The sequence below is a fragment of the Acanthochromis polyacanthus genome, chromosome 16 (genome assembly GCF_021347895.1).
Source record: "Acanthochromis polyacanthus isolate Apoly-LR-REF ecotype Palm Island chromosome 16, KAUST_Apoly_ChrSc, whole genome shotgun sequence".
In the NCBI taxonomy this organism is placed as follows: domain Eukaryota; kingdom Metazoa; phylum Chordata; class Actinopteri; family Pomacentridae; genus Acanthochromis; species Acanthochromis polyacanthus.
Window position 1 is genome coordinate 15,489,606 of NC_067128.1, and position 20,690 is coordinate 15,510,295.

At 41.1% G+C, this 20,690-nt stretch overlaps 1 protein-coding gene across 2 annotated transcripts in view; it reads left to right on the forward strand.

Moving 5' to 3' along the window:
• hivep2a (HIVEP zinc finger 2a) overlaps window positions 1–20,690 on the forward strand; it is a 131,301-nt gene that overhangs the window by 47,951 nt on the left and 62,660 nt on the right. For both annotated transcript variants that reach the window (XM_022196265.2, XM_022196273.2), the window contains one exon: window positions 13,399–13,454. The gene's annotated coding sequence lies outside the window, so the exon portion shown is untranslated. The remainder of the gene's footprint in view (window positions 1–13,398; window positions 13,455–20,690) is intronic.

A 20,690-nucleotide genomic window follows, 5' to 3' on the forward strand; every position in this document is an offset into this window, starting at 1 on the left:
ACACACACACACACACTGGACAGCTGACTGTCTCACACAGTGGTGTCAGTTCCCTCCATTAACCGAGGGGTGCCACCGCAACACACACACTCACACACACACACACACACACACACACACACACACACACACACACACATGCAGGGTGTTGGTCGTCTCGAGCCTTGAGAACAGTGATTTACAAGAAAACAGGCTGCAACCTGTGTGTGCCTGAGTGTTTGTATTTATGTTTCACGTCTCCCTCTCTGCTGGGACGTCCCTTGCATAACAAGTTACTGTCGTACACACAACACAAACACACACACACACACACACACGTACACACCTCCATTTGTCTGTCAGAGCAGTAGAGGTGCGATTACAGTGACCTTGCGATTCCTTGTTGTGCTTTTTTCCCCTTCCTCTCTTTTTTTCTCTCCATGCCATTTATTCTTTAACGTGCTTATTTTCACTCGACTCGAACTTTTTCATTTCCTTTACTCTTTGGCTGTTTTCTCCCTTTCCGTTCTTGAGTTTGTCTTTTTTTTCCAGCGTCTTCCCCACTTATCCCTCCTCCATCTGTCTTTCATCCTGTCCTCCTTTCTGCCTCTCTCCCTTCCTTCTCTGAGTGCCGCTTTTGGCTTCAGATTTCTTTGAAAAGTATGTCAGGTCTAAGTGGCATCACCTCTTGCCTTGATAGATGTATTTCGCATATGCTTCCTTTGATTTTCCTCCTCTTTTCCCCTGCCCTCTTGTTTTCCTCTCATTTATTTCCTTTTGTATTATATTCTCCTTCATTCTCTCACTCTCCTTCCATCTAAACCACAGAAAGTGCCCAGTTTTCGATCATTTGTATGTTTTCATCTTGATTTAAAGCTATTAAAAGAGGCTTCTGCTCCGCTGTGCAAAGTTCTACTCAGTGTGGATTTTGTGACAGACAACAAGGGTGGAAAAGATACATCTGTGTGTCTGTTTTACCAGAAAGGAACGGACTGACAGACAGCTCAGTAAATACTGTAGTTGGAAAGACAAATAAAGTGACAGACACAGACATTAGACAGGCTGTCAGACAGGCAGACAGACAGATTGGGAAGCAAGAAGACAGACAGGCAGACAGATAGGAAGTCACTCAAACACCAAGGCTGGCAGGCGAGTTGACATTCAGACGGACAAGTAAACACGTAGAAACAAAAAGCAGATAGGCGGACAGGTAAACAAATAGAAAAAAGGAAGGACACACAGACGGGGGAAACAGACAGAAAGTCTGACTGACGAGTAGAGAAAGACGCCTGTTGACAAAATGGCAAAAAGAGCAGCCAGACACTCAAATAGTGAGACTATCAAGCAGTCAGTAACGGAGACTGATAAGGCAGACTGACGGACAGAGTGACAGACAGACCAGCAGACAGACCAACAGTCCCTCCAGTCCTCCCAAAGCAAAGCGTAGGAAGCCCTGCCGCTCCGCCAAGTGTGTTAAACCATTTTTCCATTCACAAATTCTCAGACAGTGAAGTGTGCTGCTTCTGCCCTGGTATGTGCACGTGTGTGTTAACGGTGCACGTGTGTTTATGCGCGATGCTCCGGAGTCGGCTGAGTGGGCGACGAAGGCCACAGTTGATTGCTTTGCTTCAGTACAGATAACACTGTTCATTTAAATTGGAGCTGCTGTTTTTGTTGGGAGGGGATGTTTCTGGGAAGGAAGAAAATTCCCATCTTCAGAGTTCTTTCTTCCCAGAACGATGCTGTTATACATCTCGGTTTATGGCTGTAACCACATCTTTCCCTGCTGGAGGAGCTGGTTGAGGGTATAAACTTTTCGCACTTACAACATACAAAGGCAGTCACATTATTTTTGATGATCGTCTGCAAGTGATGAAAATCAGTTATGTTTTTATATGTGTTAAAGCTGCAGAAACTGTATTTAAGAGCCAGCTCTTGTCCAAAGAATAGCCCAGTGTTTCAGATTTTCGAATGTCTTTTTCCTCCTTCAGTAAGTTGTCATTCATTTGCGTACGATATGAAAATCATTCTGCAGAAGCAGCTCATCCATCACAGGGAACTTCATCCACTATCTGGTTTTATTTTTGTCCTGTTGTGTTGCTGTTGCCTGGTAAAGTTTGTTTGGTTGTCTGTTTGTTAGGAAAAGTCCTCTGCCGTACAGAAAATAAAGCGTTGGCTGTTTTGAATAAGCATACAGTACTGGAGACAGGACAGTTAACATGCAACTTTGCAAATAGCAGTTGGCAACATGGATGCCTCTCAGCCAATGATGAACAAAAGAGATCATAACTAACTTCTCCTTCACTAAGAAGCTTTTTTCCAAAGAAGTTGACTCCGTCTGCTGAAAAGGAAATGTAAAATTCTATTTTTTAGGTCAAGAAAGAACTTTTATACCTAACGACTTCAAGATATGTTTAATGCACTGTAACTTGGGCTGTGTTTTTGGTTAAGTGGGAAAATATTGGATTTGTGCTTCACAAACTGGGACAACTAAAATCTGATAGCCAATAATAATAATAATCTGGCACAGTTTTCTGGTGTGGGTTTCATGTTATTGTGTTTCATCCCTTAGTTAAGGTACTATGTGTGCTGCTATTTGTGTCTTATTGTCTGTTATTTTTATTGTATATTTGCCTACTATGCAAACTTTACAAAGTATATCTTATCTTGTAGTTGATTAAAAACTGAATGCGTCAGTTTTAATATCTGATGGATATTTCTGAAAGACAGCTCCAGAGACATAATTAAAGCCTCCTCCACTGTGATTTGATGGAGTGACAGTCAAGACATTTTCCTAAGTTTTAAAGTTTTAGTCCAACTTCCGGCTGTCAGCGAACAGAAAATGGCAGAAATAGATGCTGAGTTGTTAGGCTGGTGCAAATATACATCACTGACACTGCAAACAACTGATAAGATAAAGGTTTTAGGGCACTGAGATAGCCCAACTGGTTGAGCGAGTTACCCATGTATGTGGCAGCCTGGGTTTGATTCCAGCTCACAACCCTTTACTGCATGTCTTCCCTCCATTCTTCTCCCTGTCTTCCTTTCAACTGTACCTATCAAATAAGGCCAAAAAACAGCTTTTAAAAAGATAAATGCTTTAGTGGACACGATTTCTTCTTGTTAATGTCAGTTACTGCTCATTCAGCTTTGTCTTTCCATTCTCTCTCTCTGACACGTTTCCATCTTTCCGTTCATAAATTCAACCATAAAACCCATGTTACCAAACACACTTAATACCCTCAGCACAGTCTCACGCACACACTTACATCCATACGTGCGCTCCAGCAGGACAGGTGGCTGCATCACCTTGACGTCCAGTTTTACGCCACACTCTACATTCATCTCTACCTCTCTCCATCTCTCCCTCTCTCTGCAGGTATAAGCCCCTTATACCTTCTGTGCCGCAAACGCTGCCAGGACCACACACACACTCACACACACACATGCACACACAAAAACACAGCAGGTAGTGGCAGCATATCATAGCCTCTGGTCGCCTGGCGAACAGAGCGTCATGATGGAGGGATGATAGGGAAAGAGGGACGCACAGATGGAGGGAGGAAAATGGAAGGGTGAGCACGAAGGACACGCGAAACAGAATGAAAGAAGAAGTGGAGGGGATGGAGGGATGTTGACGGACTCACAAAAGGAAGGAAATAATTATTGAAGGGTGGCGGGAACAGAGAGCTTGACGGAGGGAAGGACAGATGGAGAGAGAAACAGAAGCGGGGTGGAGGTGTAGAAGAGGCGATGAAACTTTGGAAAGCGGGATAAAGAGCAGTGATGGAGTGATGAAACGGAGAGAGGGAGGGATGGGAAAATGAGGAGTGACAGAAAGCGTTAGAGAGGGATGATGAGGACCGAGGAGCGAAGAAAAGGAAAGAGGAGTTAATTAATGGAGAATAAGGAGGGATGAAAGAGACAACGAATGTTGAAGGGGAGCCACTGATGGAGGATGAAATAGAGGGACGATGGAGGGAAAAAGGTGGAAGGAGTGTTAGTGATGGAGGCAGGAATTACAAGGTAATGAAGGAGCGATGAAAAGAGTGATGTGAAGGCAGAATAGAGGGATGAAGGATGGCGGGAGGTAGAGGCGGTGATGAAAGTCCAATTAAGTGATGGAGCAAAGATGAGAAGAAAAGAGGAACAATGATGGAGGAATTGTTACGTATAGCTGTGAAAGATTTTTTGTTGCTCCTCTTTTCTCCGTCTCTTTCCATTTTAGCTTCTCTTTTCTTTTGGTGTGTTCTCTAAATCTGTCATCTGTCCCTCGTCTTTTGTCCTCATTTTACCCGTTTTCACCGTCTGTTCTGTCCTTTGTCACTAATCTTCCTGTCTTCCTCTGCTTTGCTGCTCTTTCTTTACACTTCCTGTTCCTATCCTCCCCTCTTTTCTCCCATTCTTTTGCTTTATCTTCCCCCGTCCTTCACAGTTTTTTTTCCCTATCTCCTTATTTCTTCTGTTTTTCCATGCCCACAGACTGTCTGTCGAACGTCCTCTCTTTCCTCTTCTTCCCAGTAACTGCGTTGCACATTGCAGCAACATGTTCAATAATGCACTCCTGACTTCCCAGGAAAGGCCCATCTGCCTCCGCGTTCGCTCTCCGTCAAAACGAAAGAAAAACGATAAAGCGGCCCAACGCTGCGCAGACATGGAAACTTAGAGGAGCTAACTGTTTTTTCTCTGCCAAACTCTCTCTCCTTCTTTCTCCTTCGCTCTTCGCAGAGGTGTGAAAGTAAGTGTGTGTGTGTGTGTGTGTGTGTGTGTGTGTGTGTGTGTGTGTGTGTGTGTGTGTGTGTGTGAGGCTGGAATGTGGAGGCTCGTAAGTCACCTCTGATTTTCCACTCCTGCTGGGACACATCCCATTATCAGTTTTATATGAAACTAGGAAATTCCTCTGTGGTCTGAGAGTGTGTTTTGTGTGTGCACACGTGTGTTTGTGTGCGACGCATGTGTGTAAAGTCTCGAGGGGCAAAGCTGTATGTTGCATGTTTCATGTGTGTTCATATGTGTGTTTGTGTCAGGTGGGAGGTTACAATATGTGCGTGTGTGTGTGTGTAGTGTCTGGCTTCATAATGAGCAGCTTAACTGTGGAATAAAAAAAACAACAACTGGGCATTCTCTTTCCCCTTCTTTCTACCATAAAATCCTGAAAATCAATCTCACATTTTTAAAAAAATCATTCCAGTTCTGAACACAAACAGAAAATGTCCGGATTCAGGTTCAAAGTTGCTTGTTCCAACTGTAATTATGCAGAATTTGTGGATGGTTTGGACACTCTATTGGATGTTCAAAATGTACTGTTGTGTGTTCCTAAGTTGGAGTTGTTAGAAAGAAGAAACTTGCTTGGCTTGGATGTTAAGTATTTTTTTGGGAAATGTTGGTTTGTTGGTTAGTTGGTTTAAATTAGAGCGGTTAGATGTCCACGGCCATGGTGTGTAAACAGATTTTATGTTTGACTGTATGTTGGTGTGTGCATGAAATATGTGTATGCTGTTGGTGATGATGAAAATAACTTTTTATATAGCTTTTCAAAATAACTGACAAAGTTTGGGTTTGGTTGGTTGGATAACTGAATGGTTACTGCTTGACTGGTTGATTGATGTTTGGGCTGGCTCGGTTAGTTGTTGGCTGTTTGATGCCTGAGAAGCCACAGCTGTATTGCTTAAGATTCCTGTAACTGACTTCGCTAGGTTGAAAGCACAGCCTGACCAATTCTGGATTCTTGGAGATGATGTAAGTACCAATTTAAGGGGCAAAAATACAGATGACAGTACATGGGTTGCACTTTATCACATCTTCATACACATGTTAGAGATACAGTGAAAAGTAAACATGATAACTTTACAGCAATATATTTACCCAACTAGTTAACTGCTAGGCTCTGCACCGCTGCCTGTTCATCTGTGAGATGTACTCTGGTACATGTGCTGCAGATAGTGCAGAGATTATTCTAAACTACGGTTTCGGTGCTGATCTGCGGGGCAGTTTATTTCAGGGGTGTCAAACTCATTTTAGTTCAGGGGCCGCATACAGCCCAATTTGATCTCAAGTGGGCCAGACCAGTAAAATCAGAGCATAATACCCTATAAATAACAACAACTCCAAATATTTCCCTTGTTCTAGTGCAAAAAGTACAGTCTAAAAATGTTCACATTAAATGAACTACCTTTTTACAAAACATTAGGAACAACTTGAAATTTCTTAAGAAAAATAAGTGAAATTTAAACAGTATTATGCCTCAGTTTATCATTTGTGCATTACAATGTAAAGGTCACACTGTATCTACAAAGGCACAAAACGTTCAGTCACATGCATCTGGAACTGAACAATGCAGTATTTTACTTTATCATCAAAACAGCTTGACAAGATCGAGAAATTGTTTTAAATTTGCATTCATTTCCACATCTGTGACCACCTGAACTGACACACCACTTCATAAAAACTAAAGTGGAAACTAAGAATGAAAAATGTTGTCTGCCTGTATTCCAAATGTAAAAAAAATGTATATGTAAAAGATATGTAAAAGTTGTGACTGTGCATGAAAAATAGGTTTTCAACAAACCAACTCTTTTGTACTGAATCTGCTGACTGGCATTACGTTGCACAATATTCAATGTATTTAAATATTTTCACAGTAAAGATTCTTTTTCACCTTTGTAATTTTTACACATTACAAAGTTAGCGCTCAGGCTGGATTGGACCCTCTGGTGGGCCGATTTTGGACCATTGGCCGTATGTTTGACACCCCTAGTTTAGTTGATGGCACCATTTCTAAATTACCTCAAGTATCTGTTTCGAATTATAATCTGTGAAAAAAACTTTTCACATTGTTGACACATCAGGGAACTTACTTGAGAATACTGACACACTGTATCTGAAACAAGCCAGTATCAGCCAATAGTAGCGGCCGACTGAAACCACACTGCAGTCGAAAAAGTACCTGGTTTATTTAGTTAGTAGATAGTTACTTGGTAGATACTGTGAATGTTGGTCTTATGGTTGGAAGTCGGAATTGCTTGAGGTATCAGGGTTTTTTTTGGTATTATTAGATGCTGATGACATCAGGGAAAGTTTGGGGAGAGAAACTCACTTCAACAAACACAAATTCAAACTGAGTGATGTGCTGCGTCACCATTTGGATTGGTCACAGCTTCTCTGAGTTTAATGACATCTGATGTGTGAGTTGTTTAGCCAGTTTACGGGTTAGTTGTTTTTGAAAGTGTCACAAGCGTTAATAGATCTGGTAACACCTTGGACTGTTTGCTGTATGCTACATGGATGATTGGAAGTTGTTTGTATGATTGCATTGACCGTTTATTGTTTCAGTCATATGAAACTGGGACACAGCTGGAAAGATCTGTGTAATGCAGAAGCAGGACTTGGATACAAAAATACACATGAAGTAGTTTGAGGCTGTAGGAGGCAGGTTCATTGTCGGAGAGGAGAGGAAAAAAGAGTATAGGGAAGAGATGAGAATAGAATCCAAACTGTTCCTCACCCGGAGGCCTTTTTTTTTAACTTCCCAGTCTACTCCTGGAATGGAAAATCAACAGAGGAATATTCCGCACCTCTTTGTTTCTCCGTTGCCCTCTTGTGTCTCCTCTCCACCTTGATCTTTCCATCTCCCATTTTGGAAAGAAGGTAGGAAAAGAAGAAGGATGTGATTAGCTGGATTCAGGCCCTCGCTTTCTCGAAGTCACGTGGCTGTAAGGGTTGTTTTTTAAATCAGCTTTCTTTTGTCGGGCTGCACACTGAGCAGACTATCAGGAAAGATGGGAAGGAGACCGAATCTTTTTATCCGTCAGCCTAGGGTGGTTAACGGATTCCAAAATTCACTTGCTTCTTCCCTACTTTTTGGCAGCCAAATGCGCTACTTAGAACGGATTCAGACTCCAAATGATAGTTGGTTACCTGCCAAAGTTGGCTCAGTAGACAAGGCTACCAGACACAGCCACAAGTTGCCAGAGTTTGGCTGGTGGCTGGTGGTAATTTCCCACCCTGCAGCCATGTATTCCAGATGTTGTCGATTTGAATCCAACTTGTGACCTTGTTTCATGTCATCCCTGTTCTCTCTGCTGAATTTTTCCTTTCATCGTTTTTTTCCCTCATTTTTTCCACACTCGCTGCACCACAAAACAAACAGTATTCTAAGTGCTGTTTTTAAAAGTCTTTGGATGTGATGGTGTTGGTGGATTTTTAATTGGGGCCTACAGAAGATCCAAAGGATAAACTTTATGGAATTACCAACAGATTGTTTTTCATTCACAGTGTTGCTGGAAAAAACCTATGTAGGGCAAGTAAATATGACATATTCTTTCAGGGTAACTCCTTTTGAGATGTCCTTGAGCGAGGAACTTCTCCCATAGCTTTGACACAACAAATGGTGGCCACAGTTACAACCACTCTGGAGTTGTTTTGTGTGAGCTTTGTTACCGTATGAGGAGTTTTCAGCTGAATCTTTGTTGCAACTGATGTAAATGTATCCTACTAACCAGCACTGTTTGTGTGTCCAAGCCCGGATATCTTATCCCTCCATGCCATACAGCTCCATTGTCATCCAAATTCTACTGAAAAAAACAAGAAATGAGTCACACTGTTGCACCAGCTGCCCCAAATAATCACCAGAGTACCATCCGCCGAAAATAGTCCCTAACAAATGCAACATTTCCTCCTGTTTGGATAATAGGTTCAAAAAGTTACACACATTACAACACTTTAGGAGGTTTCTAGCCGTCTTTTTTGAAAATCACACCACGTACTTGTGACCAGTCAGAAGCAGAGGGCTGAAGAGTGAACACCACAGGCAGGGTAAAGAATTATTATTCGATATTTTGACATAAATATATCAGCCTTAGCTTTTAAGTCAAAGGATTGCATGTTTTGCAAGACTTGCATTTAAAATGGTTGAACCAGATTTTTCTTGCTGACTAAAATGAATGTTGCAGTAATAGTTATAATCATGTTAATTTAAACGCCTTTAATTATATCCAGCAAAATCTAAGCAGTTGCTGCAATAGTAATAATTCATGGGCTTTCCCTTTAAGGCGTCCAGTGTCGCATAACGTACAATCAGCTTAATTCCACAAATGTTTACACTCGTGCTAATGATGGTAACCTGATTACCACTAATGTTCAACACTGCCTGCTGAAATTATAACATCCCCTCCACGACTTCCTTCATCCAGTTACCCTCTTTGTGGTTAGTTAATGAGCGTGAATGGAACCGAGATAACACGCCTAAATGTCTGCTTTATGTTCTTCACACAAATGGTGAGAAATGCCGGGTAAAGTGGGAATGCTGAGTTGATTCATTGGTTGGTTGATTGACTCTTGGTTATTTTGAGAAATATCTGATGATTGTGTCTAACTTTTGGAGCAAAAACAGACAATAAAGCCCCTCCAGTTTCAGCTTATCAGTTGTTGAGATTTGCTGCTTCAACCCTTTGAACACCAAACAGTTTCTCAGTGTTTTCTTTGCTTGTCACATTTTTACTCACTGTTGGTTTGTTTCAATATAAAGCCCTCCACCTCTATGGAAACAGTACACCCTTGACTAGAAGTAGAAAGAACTTAAAAGTGAATTTTGGGCAGTTTGACACAGCTATAATGTCATAAATCAAGAAAAAAAAAAAGAAAATGCAAAAATTGTATGATAGCAAATAACCTGAAATCAACATGTACAACATTTTACCAAGTGCTACCAAAGCTGGAAGAAGAACACTAGTGGTTGTAGTGAAGTCACAAATGTTTTCACGTTTTTGTTAAGGATCACAGAATATTTTTTGTTTTATACAGAATTTGGTTAAAGCCAATCAATCTTTGGTTTGGTTCATTTTCTCAACAGAACTGCACATCACGAATAATTATTTGAAAGACTGCCGAAGCATAAATATACGATGATTGCATCTGTTTTCACGGTTCCTTGTTCTCATAAATTCTGACGATCTTCTAAATATAACATTCCTTTCAAACTCGCTGGCAGATTTTTGGGGTCAATGGTTAAAGAAAACAAGGCATTTGAATGTGTCACAGCTGACCTAATTGGTTAATCAAGCCAATAATTTGAAGATTGATTGATAGTGATGATATTTGTTGCCCTAATTCTGGGTGTCAAAGGTCAACAGAAAAAACAATCAGAAGAGGAGATGATGATTTCTAGCGGTGGTGCCACTGGTTTAGATATTAACTTTTAGACGATTACGTCAGTCTGGAAAATTAATAAATGTCACCCTCAGGTGTAGCGGTAGCTGTGGTTTTATAATCAATACCCAGACCTGATCGGTTTCATGTTAGCCCCTGTGAGTCATGGAATCATTGACTGGACGCAGCCTAGCAGGATTATGGCTAAAACATGCAAAGGAGCTGCGTTGTAGATTAAGTGTGATCATGTTGTTAGGAATAGTCCAATAAAAGAGACCCGGCGCGGCACAGATGGATGGCTTTATTGTCCTCTCTGGAAAAGCTCGGTACACATGGATGGAAACGCACAAAGTCAGTCTCGCCATCTGTGTGTGTGTTTGTGTGTGTGTTTTGACAGACATGAAACAGAAAAACAGTGTCATAGTTTTTTCCTGCCTTTACTCCTTGGCAGAGCGGAGTAAAGAGGAAGACTCGGAAAAATCTGATCTCAAAACAGCCGTCCCACTACAAGTGTGTGTGGCACATGTGACTGTCCACTTTTCTGTCAGTGTGTGTTTTGATGTTTTCCATTCATTACGTTGCTGGTATGTGTTTGGATATTCGTGTGTGTGTGTGTGTGTGTGTGTGTGTGTGTGTGTGTGTGTGTGTGTGTGTGTGTGTGTGTGTGTGTGTGTGTGTGTGTGCAGTGTGTGTTTCCGTTCCACATTTTAAACCATGTGGCAGAGAGACGGCAAATCACATGAACCAAAGGAACTTTCCTGACTGTGAGCTTTCTCTCTCTGTCTCTGTTTCTCGCCTCTCTCCCCCTTTATCTCTCGCCCCTGCCTCTCTTTTCTGCTCACTCCTCCGCCTCAGCCCTCTTCTCTCTTTTCTCTCACCTGTTTTCTCTCTGGTTCTCCCATCATTCATGTCTTTTCTTTCGAACAATCTCTCTCTTCCTTCCCATCCTCACCCATTTTCCTTTCTGCCCCCCACTCTTCCTCCTCTCTATTTCTGTCTCTCTTCCTTCCCCTCTCTCCCCTCACTCAATCCATTGCTCATTTCTTTCTTCTTTCTCTTTCTTTTGTCGGTCTTCTTTACCTCCCACTTCTCACACTTTCCCCTGGTCTTTTTCATTTCCTCTTTGTCTTTCCTTCTGCCCCCCTTTCCTCCCCATCTAACCCCTCACTCTCATTCTCTCCGTCCATCTTTCTCTCCCTCCTCTTGCACTCTTTCCATCTATCTCTTTTTGCTTTCTTTACCTTCTCCTGGCTCTCTGTCTCCTCCCCATTTCTCTATTTTTTGTTGTTCTCTCTCACACCTCTGTTTCTTTCTCTCTCTTCCTTCCTTTCTCTGTGCAGCATTCTTTCTCTCTCTTTCTCACTTTTGCCACTCTAGCTCCTCCTCCTTTTCCTCTCATTCTCTCTCAGTCCTCCATCTCTCCTCTCCCTCTCACCCCGTCACTCTCCTTCCACACCTTCCCCTTTACCTTCTCAGTTTTACTCTCTGTCTCGCTTTCTCTCTTCCCACCTTCACTTCACTGTTCGTTTCTCTCCCAAATTTGAAGAATCTCGTTCTGTTAACCCCTGTCTGACTCTGTCCTCGACTTCATTGCTTCCCTTCGTTTTTTCATGTCGTCTTCCTTCAGAGAACGCTTAGTGTGTGTGATCGTATGAAGAGAGCGGTGATGGGGGATTTTACTTCACACCTCTGTTGACCACTTCCTCTGCCACATCCTGTTTGTTTCCTATTACGACAGTGAATGGACTCCCGCACACACACATATAGAAACCCCTGATTAAATCCACAAACATGCATACCAACTATAAAACCGCTTAAATATAAAGCCCTTTCAGACATGGAGTCTATACCTTTGCTGCTTCATCGATCTGGTTACATGATGTCATTCTGTCATTCAGACAGAACATACGTCTTTTCTACGTTAATAATCCCCACTAGCTTCATTCAGACCCAACACAGTGACATAACACACACGATATGTGTAGTTCACACAAGAATGGACAAAAAAAATCAGTTCCTGTAAGATGCTTTATAATACACTAATAAACCGAGACTGAATCTAAACTAATATCAGTGAATCAAACCGTCCAAATAACACATAATCCAGTTTAGTTTTGATTTCCTGCATGCTGACAATGCTCCCTATATATGATGATGATGTTACTTCTATTTTACCAACACTAAAGTAATAATGTCCTTACAGCTGTGATGGCTGCTGTAAAACAAGTGATTTAACTGCAGCTGATAAACTGTCACTTTGTGTAACAGCTCACCTGTCTGATGTGAAGAAAACCACACAGTGCGACTGGTCCTGTCTCCATGTTAAGGAGTATTTATAATTATAAGAAACTAATTAATGGTATTTAAGGTATTTAGTAAACGTAGAGGAAAGACTCCTACAAACAGCCGGAAGCAACAAATCAAACTTCAACTTCCTGTTTTGTAAAACCCGCATGGCATTTATTATTGATGAGTCTCCTTAAACTAGCCCGGTCTTTTTTCATCCCAGTAAAGGTTATAGGAAGTTCCAGTTGTAATAGATTGTAGAGCAAAGGGAGAGAATGATGATTAACAATGTTCATAAACCTATATGGGTGTTGAAATGAGGTAAAAGTCTTCCCCAAATTACCTCACACAACTCAGAGTAAAGCAGCTTTGAAAAGTCAAACGTCAGTAGGTCAGACCCATTTGTGAAACACAGCTTCATTTTTGCAACCACAAAAAGATGCACACAAACATGTGTTTGACCTTATAGTGAATTGGTGGAGGCCAGCTAGTTAGTATATGCCAGGGTTACCATCATTCTGATTCCTGCTGCTCTCCTTTCTCCCCCCGTCTCTCCCCTCTGTACTGGAATAGTGTTGTGGATCGATCTGAGCTACTTTGTTTGTTTCCCATTTACAGAGGCAGAGCTATGTACAAACATTGGATTTTTTTCTGCATCCAAACAGAACAGATTGTGAGGAGATATTCACTGAACTGTACAAACAGTATTAGATCAGAATCACTGTCTTCACCTTTACTATGAAATCTTAATCTTTGGTGTTTAAATAGCCTGAAAGAAATCTTTAAAACACTCATTACAACTTGTTGATGCTACAGTATGTTTACATTGGCTTGAATACTTCAACTCAGTACGCATTTTTATGTTCCATAAAGTAAAAATAATGTAAATGCATCCTTATACATTTAATCTCTCCAGATGTATCTGACATAACTCTTTTTTTATCCATGAAGTCACACTCATGATCCTCCTCGTGTATTTTCTTACAGATGGCCCCATGAAGACACTCCCGTTAAAACTGAACTGACCCCCTGCAGACCAACAGGTAAGTCCTCCAGCGTCCACACCTGTCTCTTACCAGATGTGCACTTTTCAGGCTGAAGTTGCTCTTCAGTGGACAGCATGGCATGTGTTGTGTAACTTGAGTTTTGTGCCTGTGATAAAGTGTGTTCAGTTAACAACCGGTAGTGTGAATCAGAGTGATGTGTGTGTGTGTGTGTGGTGTGTGTGTGTGGGCCAAAAACGTGTCTTAGGGCTCTTTTTCCATACACATAATCTGAACCCATCTAAAGTTAACATTTGCAGCATAATTCAGGGTTGTATTCTTAACCTTTGGACAGTCTCCAAACTGCCTTGGACTATTTTCCACTGTGTATTTCAAAATGACATGAACACAGTTTAAAGGAAAGTTCCTTGATGAGAGAATTTCAGAAAGAGATGATTCTGCAGTGATAAACAGTCAGTTTTTTTCCACAGTGACACATTTTTCTTGTTTTGGCATTTGAGGTTAGCTGTCTGTGTTAAAATTACTACTTTTAGTTACAAGTCTAATGTGTCTGCATGCACACCAGATGAATATGTAGAACTCGTGGCCCTTTAATCTCTCAGAATTAGGGAACGGAAAGTAATTGGACAAGTCAACACAGCTTTTATTTGAGACGGAAAGTATCTCCAGAGGCTATCAGCTGCATCTCATGGTCCTCTCCAGCAGAATAAAACTTCATTCACAAAGATGTGATAGAAAGCTCAAGAAAGGAACTAAAAACTGGACTGACTTGAGCTTTGAACTGCGTTGCTGCAGCTCACATGGAGCTTTGAAGTTCATCCACTAGTGATTTAATATAGCTAGATAGACAGACAGACAGACAGTTTGTACTTACATACAGTGCTCTGTGCTCACACTTAACTTGTTTTATTGCACTTATCCAGGTTGTTTTCTCCTGACTAAAGACTTTGCTTGTGTTGGGTCTACTCTCAAGTGTACGTCGCTTTGGATAAAAGCGTCTGCTAAATGAAATTGTGTAATTGTACTCGAGTCCATGTGCTAAGTCACATAGAACCACTGTATTTTGAATCATAAATGCTGAAAAATATTTGCTGCGTGTCACCATTTTAACCCTTAAAGTGACATTTGCTCACTTTAAAACAGCTTTTCTAATTCCTTCTGATGCACTGTATGGTTTGACAGTTGCTTGGTGAGGACTTTGTATTGGCCTTGTGTCTTTGTGATCTCAGGCTTCAGTTTCCAAACTGTGTAACTGCAACACAAACCATCCTGCTGCTGGACTTGTTTCTGGATTGAGTCTGTGCTGTATCTAATACAGACCTGATGCTGTTGTTGCTGAACTTCCAGTTTGGCATCTGTGATGTTTCTGTTACCCAGCAGTGCAGTGTGTTGCTAAACAGGCTGACTGGCGTCCGAATTTGATTTGTGAAGTGATTTGACGGGTTTCTTAATTTTTGATTTTGATTGTAATACTAGCTATCCCAGTCTGCCTACAGTTGTGGACCTGGTTACACTGGTTTCTGTGGTATTTCCGTCATTATTTTCTTTTCTGTTGAGTTTTCACTTTATTCCTGAACTGATTTGACTGGTTTCTTGACCTTTTTATGTTGTTACAGACAATATTGCGGACATAGCTATCTTTATTCCCATAACTCTGCACAGTGGAAATGGTTACGCTGGTTTCTCTGGTGTCTCCGATATTTTTATGACCACCTGGTTTCTGAACTAGCCCGACTGGTTGCTGTGCAATTTATTGAGGCTGACTGCAGCATCCATGATGTCGTAAAAAATAAGGAGAATTCTTTGAATCTGAACAGTTGGAACTGCAGGGGAGGACAGAATTTCAGTGTGACCACAACCAGAACTAGTAGTCAGCTGTAAAACACACACAGACACACACACACATACAGACACACACATTCCAGGGACCTAAATTACCATCAGCCTGAGATGATTTTGGTTTGACACAGACATTGTGGTCGGTGGACAAAAAAACTATGTTAGATTGCTGTAAAAGAATACCTGCCCAAACATGCTTACACACACACATGCGCACACTAATACACACACTGTATTATAAACACTACTAAGGGACTACAGAAGTCGTTCAAGTGGTACGTTCAAGTGGCCAAAACATGAAAAGATATCATGAAAAATCCAATTGGAACAGGCAGAAAATGCAACAAGAAGAAGATGTGTTTCCAGGCTAAAATCATACTGAGGTTGTGAGGATGGATCGGTGCTTTGTGATAACACACACACACACACCCAAGGACACACAAACACTCCACATACAGAAATCTTTCAGTAGCCTGCTGTGTGCCAAGGTTATGAAATAATTTGTGTGCACGCGCCTTTCAACACAATTCTTCTTTGCTTCCATTCAAGCCGAGACACGACTCTGGAAAGATAAAAATAGAACCTGGTTGACCTCTTCTTTCTCTCCCTCGTAGTTCCCTTCGCTCCGTCTCTCCTTCCTTCACATCCTTACTCTCTCAACCCCTTTTTCTTCTGATATTGTCGCAGCTGTCTTGCTCCAGTTGGGTAATGCTCATGCAGAGGGGTGTCGGATAAGTCGAGGCTTCGAGGATTTTTACTCTCCCCGGTGGGAAATGTGGCTTTTATCAACAGTACTTGCTCACAATAACCTAAATATACAGAAACAAAAGATCAAATGAAACAACAGGCGGAGTAGTTCAGTGATTCACCGCCCAAACGCGGGGCGAGAGTTTGTTTGGTGCCGTTTTGTTGCAAATTTGTGGTCCGGAGTGCAGAATAAACGTGGATGTCAAACAGTTTGAACTGGCTCAAATTACGGGTCACCACAGTATTTGGATAGAGCTAAACAGCAGAGTAATTCAGGGGTAACTGCGCCCACGCTCGGTTTATTGACACCGAGTGAGGATGCAGTTGCCCCTGACAACCTCCAGAGGCGGTACGACAAGCATTCGGCTGCGCTGATATCATCATCAGCATAAAGCCAGTTTGTTTTTGCAGCCCCATGCAGTTGCCCCTGACAACCTCCAGAGGCGGTACAACAAGCATTCGGCTGCGCTGATATCATCATCAGCATAAAGCCAGTTTGTTTTTGCAGCCCCACGCACGGCAACAACCTAAATGGAAATACATGTTCGCATGCGGACGGAGCGAGCGAACGCACGCAAAGCAAGCAGGTGGCAGACAGCTGGGATAGTAACTTTAAACTGGCTTCAAATATTGAAAATATTAACTCATAAAAAAGAGCGGATTGTCGTGGATTTACAGCGAGCGAGTGTCTGCTGTCAATTAAGGCCTGGGCAAACTTGACATCAATGACAACAACTGTATGAAACTACTCTGTTCTCAGCTGCACATGCAGACGAAGAGGGGAGTAAGAAACACAACAAATGCATCTTGTTTTCTTGAAGCCTTGCTAAAGGGACGTAAATATCAGCAGGTTAAATGCCAATTCGAGAGACGCAACCTTATAATTTCAAGGGCCGCAGAAGATGTGTGTCAGTAAAGTTCAAAAGGAACATAATTAGATCATGTACAGGAATCCCGTAGTGTAATAAATGTACTGAGTGGAGAAACATATGCAGATGTTTCCGTGCAGGACATGAGGAGTTGCTGAAAAGTTTGATGACTATGAATATGGTGTGAGTCACAGTGTACACCAGGATTACAGTCACCACATTCCAAACAGCTGAACACCTACAGTGATGGAAAATATTTATTTACATTTTCTGGTTCAATTTTAAAAGACGTTTTTGTTTTTTTCTCCCCATTTTATGATTATTTAACCTTCTATTACCTTGCAATGCAGCAGAAACTATTGTAGTTATTGCTTGACTATATGTTCCTGTCTGCTGTAGTTAGTAGCTACCCACACTGTAAAAATTAACTAAAGAAAACAAGATAGTAACTTAAAAAAATAATGAAAATAAATGAAAACATATAAATTAAGTTAACAAATAAGTAAATAAATTAATATTTACAAAAAACAGATAGCATAAAATAAATCATATAAATAAATGAAAAAGTAGTAATATACAAATAATACCGCAAATACCGTAAATAACATCAGCATCAAAAATCTGTATTTTTATAACAATTTTATGGTTCTTTCACTACACTGAACTGCAAAATTACACAATTTTAACTGTATTTAAATTATTTAAAAATATTATTTTGCAGATTTTTATTGCTATTTGAAAGAACAGTTATGTATATCAGGCATTGGCTTGCCATAAAAAATGAATTATTAATTTAGATGTTTAAATTTAAACAACGTTCAAATTGAAAATCTAAACTCACACAGTTTTATTATAATTAAACCACATAAAAATGTTATATTTGCAGTTATTTTTGTTGTTGTTATAGTTTGTAAATGTAAAATTATCCCACTGTTTGAACATGTTTTCTGGCAACTTTGCTGGTAGATTTTCTGATTTTTTACAGAGATTTTTCACAATCCCCTTTTTTACAGTGTAGCTCTCAGTGCTGCTGTGTTCAGATGATCGCTGCACAAACCTTTATTATTTTGCACACAGTGACAGTAGAGCGTCTTATGTGACTGAACAGCACAAGAGACTGAATCCCAAAGCAGACTGCAGACAAGTGTGGGATGTTTTAATTTGACTATTTCCTACTATAGCACCTTATTGAGTCAGCTATAACCTTCAACGTTTTGCTGAATCTGCAGTTGCAAGGAATGAATAATGAGCGAGGGGTCAGTGCTGTACAGCGGCCTCGTTGTATTCAATTAAACTGTATCAGCACACAACAACACAGTATCGCAATGATGCTCGTTCCCATACGGTAAAACAGAAGTATGCTACATTTCCAGTAAAGCCTCCACATTTCAGGATAACCAATTGGTTTGCTGCAAAGCAGACATCACGGCAACCCAGGGGTTGGTCAATCGGAGATGATGTAATTGACCAACTTCTTGTTTCTGTGGCAAAGATGAGGGAGTCTTCTTAAAGTCTTTGTGGTCAGATTAAACTGGTGATCACACAGTGTTTTGGATCATAACTGGGTGTTGGAGATCTTAAAGGAGTTTGAGGAGGAGTCGTTTTCACACATTTCAGGTCAGGACTTTCTTAAAGTTACCGATTCTTCGCTGGAAAAGTAGCAAGCTGATAAATGCATACAACTTACAGCTTTTGTTGATCATCTTGTGAACAACTGGGAACCATTCCAGGGCTTAGAATGAATAAATGATCTTGCAGCTGACCCAGAAATATGGCACTGGGTGCTGATTCCTTTACTGGGAGCTTAGGGCTTTGCATGGTTTCAGCATTAACATGTAATAGTAATAGTTTTAGGCCACTAATAGCACTTCAGCTTTGGTTTGCACTACAGCAGAAAATTAAATTTTTAGACATACATTTCAATTTTTCCATTAGGTCATGAACAACATTGTCAGTGTAGGAGGTATTTGTTCTTGTTTAGCTGCACAGCATGCAACGATGTGAGTCAATGCTGTTGTATTTTTGTCTTTAATTATATGTTTGAAACGTCGTCCGCTAAGATGTTCAGGGTTTTGGGTTTAAAGATTCGCTATGCAGTTGTGATAGTTAAGGTTAAATTCATCAAGAAGGGTCTTCACAAGCATAGAAGTGCAAATGTGAAAGACTAGACAGCTGTGAAAGACTGCACCTTTTTCTCTCTGTCCTCTGCTGCCCAGTTAGTGTGGTTTTATTTTGAAATCTAAGATCATTTAAAAAAAAAAAAAACAGAGGTCTCTAAAAATTCAGTACCTGAGGCTATTTTTGAACAAAATTGTGTTTGTCTCTCTGTCTTTGTTTAATCTCGCTGTGTGTCTGTCTCCTCTCCCTCTGCTCAGTTATATTCAAACATTCATCATTGGCACGATTGTCACTACTGTGTTGCCAGAGCAATAAAATACATAACAATCTGGAACTTGTGTGCATGTGTGTGTTGGGCGTGTGTGAGTCTGTGTGTATGAGTGTGTGTTGATGTATTTCCCATCAGCCCTGGTCATCCTTACCCAACCCTTTCCCAGAATCCACCACTGACTCACTCGAAACAACTTGCGAGTCAGCTGTTAGACTTAAAACTCACCAAGACAAAACAAAATTTCTTTATTAACGTTTAAATGAACATGACGTCCTGTACAGTTGCAGCTGGTCACACCTGTCGAGGTATTTGCACCCGGCAAAACTGGAAGCACTGGTTTATTAACAGGGTTTTTTTGTGCGTTGCAATTGTAGGGAATAAAATGGCGGAGAGAAGCAGTCGAGGGTTGCTGCATGGAAAAAACACAATATTATGGTTTAATAAAGATCCTGCCACATGTAAGAGGTTTGTGGACAGTTAAACAGGGGCTCCCCAGGGTTAGCGTGGATGTGATGACGTACAAACAGCCTCGACGACACCTGACACAGGAAGCAGCTGCCAGTATGCCCGACCATTATGATTAGTGGTTGTTGGTTGCTTCTTTCAATGTGTTTACAGAGGAACCACATCAACAGCACGTGTGGAAAATCCCAAATTATTCCCATGCAATTACCACACGGACTGTTCCACACGTGATCACAGAGCAGGTCACATCGGCGCCATCGGTTTGATACATTGTAATGTGATTATAGCCATGATTTATTATATAAAAGCTCGAGGAAATGTGATTTAACACAAGCCACAATCACAGGGGAGTTTTTATTAATGCTTTGTGTTTGCTAATGGCATGTTTTGGTTGTCGGTGAGTGCTTCTACAGGCATTTTGATGGGTCTTACCTGAGTTCTGAGTATCCATCCATCCATTCTCTATACACCGCTTTATCCTCACTAGGGTCGTGGGGGTGCTGGAGTCTATCCCAGCTGACTCGGGCGAAGGCAGGGGACACCCTGGACAGGTCGCCAGTCTGTCACAGGGCTACATATACAGACACACAATCACACTCACATTCACACCTACAGGCAATTTAGAGTAACCAATTAACCTCAGGACTGTGGGAGGAAGCTGGAGTACCCGGAGAAAACCCATGCATGCACAGGGAGAACATGCAAACTCCATGCAGAAAGATGCCAGGGATTTGAACCGGGGATCTTCTTGCTGCAAGGCGAAAGTGCTAACCACTACTGCACTGTGCATCCCCGAGTTCTGAGTATGATTTTTTTTTAGAAACTGCATTATACTTTTACTCCTTACAAATCTTTTATTTTTCACATCACTACATCTCACAAAATATTATCAACTGTCATATTATTAAAGAATTAGCTTTAATAATACGCGTATATAACAATATTTGTCTCACACTGCAATTCAGA